The sequence below is a fragment of the Vigna umbellata genome, chromosome 4 (genome assembly GCF_029865625.1).
Source record: "Vigna umbellata cultivar VRB3 chromosome 4, Vumbellata_1.0, whole genome shotgun sequence".
Classification (NCBI taxonomy): domain Eukaryota; kingdom Viridiplantae; phylum Streptophyta; class Magnoliopsida; order Fabales; family Fabaceae; genus Vigna; species Vigna umbellata.
In genome coordinates, this window is record NC_142168.1 from 29,544,907 (window position 1) to 29,550,655 (window position 5,749).

General features: G+C 29.7%; 1 pseudogene; it reads left to right on the forward strand.

Moving 5' to 3' along the window:
- Positions 1–2,058, forward strand: LOC124833835 (U-box domain-containing protein 21 pseudogene; annotated as a pseudogene).
- The last annotated feature ends 3,691 nt before the right edge of the window (positions 2,059–5,749 follow it).

A 5,749-nucleotide genomic window follows, 5' to 3' on the forward strand; every position in this document is an offset into this window, starting at 1 on the left:
TTTAATTTCAAAATTTGAGGGTATCGAAAGAAAAATAGAATTGTGAGAAAAACGTACGTGTTGTGTTTGTCTAATGTCCTAGTAGAAAACGTGTGTCACCGAGTCTACACCAAAACAAAAACAAGAACAAAAAACATTGTGTTGCTTAGGTCTTCTGTTTTCCCTTCTTTTCTTTTACCCGTTCTTCCCTTTTGACCGTTATGTCTATTCTCAATTTTTCTTCAAATCTTCAATGGTCAATATTCAAATCCTAACTCCTTCTTCCTAATATGCAACAACATACTAATTCTCTCTCTTCGGTTTGAATGCTTCTCTCTTAGAATACTATTTTCTTGGGTCTAACTTTGAACACACTGATTCCTGTGTATGAAACCAAGGACCCTGACCCTCTTCTTATATATCACAACTCACACATGAGACATGACATGCATATCTCTGTGATTCTCTATAATATATAACTACACCAACAAACCCTTTTAATATCTCATCAAATTCTTTCACCAGAAACCTCAATTCACGTTGCAGAAACAGTTTTGGCTTCTTTAATCAGGTTGCTAGAGATGGTGTTGGGATGGAGGAGGAGGAAGGGAAACAGAAAGCACAGCAAAGGTGGGAAACCCGTGATGGAGTTGGTGGTTCCGAACCACTTCAGGTGTCCAATTTCTCTTGACACGATGAAGGATCCTGTGACACTGTCAACCGGGATAACCTACGACAGGGAGAATGTGGAGAGGTGGTTTGAAGAAGGGAACATCACATGTCCGGTTACCAACCAGGTTGTGAGAAACTTTGACATGATTCCAAACCACTCTCTCAGGATGATGATCCAAGATTGGTGTGTGGAGAATAGGCAACATGGGGTGGAGAGGATTCCGACACCAAGAATTCCAATCAGCCCAATTGAGGTTGCTGAGCTTCTGATGCAAGTGAAGAACTCGGCAAGGGGTTTGGACCAATATGGCTGTCTTGAATTGGTGCAGAAAATGAAGAAATGGGGTGAGGAGAGTGAGAGGAACAAGAGGTGCATAGTGGATAATGGAGCACCTGTGGCATTGGCTTCATCGTTTGATGCATTTGCCAATGACTCGGTGGAGAGAAACGTGGTGGTTCTTGAGGAGATTCTGTCAGCTCTGAATTGGATGTTTCCACTACAACTTGAGGCACAAAAGTCCTTGGGATCTTTGGCTTCTCTAAGGTGCATGGTTTGGTTCTTGAAGCACCAAGATCTCTCAGGGAAAGAGAAGTCCATTGTGGCATTGAGAGAGCTTCTTTCGTTCGGTGATGTACAGCATGTGGAGGCTTTGTCACAGATTGAAGGGGTGAATGAGCTCTTGGTGGAGTTCATCAACAAGAGGGTCAGTCCAACCATCACAAAGGCTTCATTGAGGGTGGTTTGGTACATGGTCTCATCCTCTTCAAATTGCAGTGAGAAAATGAAATTGGCATTTGTTGAACTGGGTTTGGTTTCTTGTTTGCTTGACATTCTGATTGAGTCAGAGAAGAGCAGGTACGAGAAGGCTTTGGCCATTTTGGACTCTCTGTTCAGCTGTGAAGAAGGAAGAAACAAAGGGTGTGGGAATGATCTAACAGTTCCTCTTTTGGTGAAGAAAATTCTGAGAGTTTCACCTTTGACCACAGACTATTCTGTCTCTGCCCTTTGGAAGCTTTGCAAGTTTGGTGAAAAAGACGAAGGAAGAACCCTTCTTGAGGCCCTTCAAGTCGGTGCCTTTCAGAAGCTCTTGCTGGTTTTGCAAGTTGGTTGTGGTGATGAAACCAAGGAGAAAGCAACAGAACTTCTCAAGTTGATGAATCCTTACAGGGCTGAATTGGAATGCATAGACTCAGATTACAAGAATGTTAAGAGATCATTTTAACTTTATCAGTGTGCTTCTTATTTCTCTTTATAATTATTATCTGTAACATTTTTTTTGCCTAAAGATTGGATCTTTTCAATCTCTCTCATGGCATGGGATTCCAAGAATCCACAAGTAGATAGGAAAATAGAAATTATTCTTTTTGTATATCACAAATGAAATGATATATTTCATATATCTTACAACAATTTGTCAAAGTTGGATTCTTTCTTGTATTTTTGTGCATATTTTTTCAAAATACATTGATTGACATTGATGTGTTAAAAGATATTAAAAAGAAAATATCAATGCTTTCTTAATGTGAGCAGAGAATAATAATAAAAAATCCAATAGAAAATCTTTAGGCTTCTACTTTGTTCTATCATATTCAACAACTTCCCTACATTCTCTTATCAATTAACCAAAAGAAAATATATATACCATTTAAATTGTTGTACAATTAATAATTATACGCCTTAATTTTGCAAATATAATTTATAAATATTTAATTATTTCTTTAACTTTAAAAATGTGTGTTTGGAAAAGAAAATTAGTGACCACTTTGTTTCGAAATAACATGTGATTAGGTGGTGATGATAAGGAAGGAACAGTGGCTGAATGAAGAAATTATTGTAAAACTAGAGTAGCTATGGCATATAAAGCTAGAACAAGCCAAAACTTTAGGTATTTTTTTAGGTCATGATTGTAGGAAAGATCATTGGACTATATTCCAACACCAATAGAAAATACTATTGTATTTTGTCTTATTCTTTTATTAGTTATACTAATTGGTAATTCTTATCCCTTTCATGTTTAATTTTACTCGTCATTTTCTTAATTACAAAGTCTAATGAAATTGTATTTTGTGTATTTAAAAGATGTATAATATGATCGTTCGGTTAGTTATGAACTGAACGGACAACAATTCTTTTGATCCCATATAAAATGATCAATGGATCGATAAATCAAAATATGAACAAAATTAGTACTAAAAATAATTACATCAATCTAAGTCAAATATTATTATTTGAGTCGTAATTAGGCTAATATTAATAAAAAAACTTATTCCAAACTCTATAAATACTTGTTTAATATCTAGGTAATTGGTTATATTTTATTGTATATTTATTGCTAAAAGCATTTGAATAAACACAAGTTTTAACATCAAAATGTCTTTTTGTAAGACTGAATTATAGAAAAAAAAACCAAAAACAAAATATTAACCTAAACTTAGAAGTTAGATACCCTTAAAAAATACTTAGCATCGACCTGTAACCAAAACAAAAGATTTTTCTTAATCATAATATTTTATTTTGATGAGAGATTTTAATGTATTGTGTACTAAAAGATATCTATAATAATATCAAATATACTATTTTATCATTATCATTGTAATGCTTTAAATACAAGTCTTTCTAATAAAAAAAATGAATCTTCGACTTTGATTTTAGGTAAGATACATTTATAAATACCCTTTTTAGTCTTAATAAAATTAGAGAGACTTAAATAAAAAGTCAAATGGCTATTTTCGAGTAACACTTATTAGTATCATGATATAATGACACTTTAAAAAATTATATTTTTAAAATAAATGTTGTTTATCTATTTTAAAATAAATACTAGAGGCCACAAGTATTTATTTAAATTTTGGAGAAATGAAATAGAAAATAAATGTTTTACTATAAAAACAAAATCCACATATTGTATAGAAATATAAAATATCAATTTCAAAATTTATAAGGATATAAAAAAAACTACAAGAAACAATATAAAAAATAACTCATTTTACATAAACTAAAAACATATAAATGTTTTATTATTTTAAGTGAAAATTTTACCGCTCAACTTTCAATTTAATTAGAATTTATAATAAAAAAACTTTTGTTTTTGATGAAAAAAATTCGCATTAAGTTTTATATTCAACTTTAAAGATAAATCATTCTATTTCAAAATCAATATAGAATATAAATATAAATTACTTCGTTACAAAATCAGTTTTTATGAATATTTATTTCATATGAGGAAGAATGACAAATAAATTTGTGTTTGATGTATTATTAAATCATCATACACTTTATAGAAAACACATGGATTGATCGGGTACAAATATATATAATTAATATTTATAGGAATTTCACATCTGAGTATAAATATAAATATAAGTAATATTTATATAAATTGTTCAAATACAAAAATAAATATAAGTAATATTTTTTTAAAAAAATTATGTGTTAGTATGTTTTAAAGTTATGTAAATTGGAATTTTGTACTATTATTTTATATTAAAGAATTTTTTTTAATATGGAATTTTTAATAATATTTATTTTTATTTTGATTATAGAAATATTTAATGAATTATACCTTTTACCCGAATAAAACATAACACAAACAAAAATTTATTTCCTAATATGGAGAAGGAAAATTATATACGAAGCTTTATTTAAAAGTAGGAATTGGTATAATTTGAATTGTTTGACTTTAGCATCACTCACACGTTATCAATACTAAATAATTTAAAAAAATATTACGAACCTTTAAATTTCATCTAGATTCATGGACAATTATTACATGTATTAAAGTCACAACCATTTTGTATTGGTTTCAGTCAAAAAAACACGTAAACTCATTGTTTAAACAATTCATGCAACACAAATCTTCTAGTTTTCTTTTAACTTTGTATTATTAATAGAAATTATGGAGAATGATTCTCTATGGTGAAACTCTCCTCATTAAAAGTAAACCTTTCCTTGCAAAATTTCTATAGAAGTTTAAAAGATATGAGTTTTTTTTATTATTTACTTTCTTTATAGATTTTATTAAATTTCAGAAAATATTTATGTAAAATAATTATAAAATATGAAAAACTATGGTAATGGAGGTAGCTTATTATAATGAGGAAGCAATCGTCGTTGTTAATGACTAACATTGACTAGAGATGGAAGGGTTTTTTTAATGATGCATTTGTTACTGTATTTTTAGATCTTTTGAATTTCTTTTCATAAGAGGACTTTGAGTTTGGAATTATAAAATAAAGTTGTTCGTCATACATTTTAGAGTATGGTTTATTTTGAATTGTAAAATTCTATCACGATTTTGATCTTAAAAACGTTTCAATAAATGAAAGAAAAAATAAATATTTCTAATGTGAAAGTATTAGATATAATAAAAATAGTGGAAAATGGGAACATGTGTCTGCATTCACACTCAGAAGAGACACTAACAGATAGTATGTGTAACACAAAATTGAAATATGAACTTAGTGTGTGGTAGGATGAAAGGTGTGTCCTTGATGGAGAATGCGTGCATGACTTAGAAAATAAAATAAATGTTATGTTAAAGCTGAATAAAATAAAATAAATGTCAAGAAATGAAAATATCGAACACGTTTGACAATTTGGCGTTTGTTTGTCCAAACGCTGCTTAATAAATCATGCTGTCTAAAATTTCATTTACCAGATTTTCTGGTCTCAACTTTTTCAACCACGCGTGCTTCCTTGCTTTTGATTTTATCAATAATTGACTCACTTTGAGAACTATTTTCTAGGACTGCAGTTTAATTCTGAAAATCTAGAGTGAATATCAACTTCAAACATTCTACTTTTCATATTCTAGAATGCAATTTCAAGCATATTTAAAACCAATACAGCCTTTTTGTTAACATTAATCACTCTTGATTGTTTTATATTACAAACACATTGGCTGTCATAATCTTTTGCTGTCAGACTGAAAATAATCTCTATCAATTAAATTTACTCTGACATTCAATATCTATGAAAATTTAGCTGAAAAATAGTTTTCAAGTAAAAATCATAAAAATTAAAAATACAAAATTAAAAAAGAGATCATCTTCACTTTTACTAAAATCAAGTTTGAGAAGTGGCAAAAACAATTCTCAA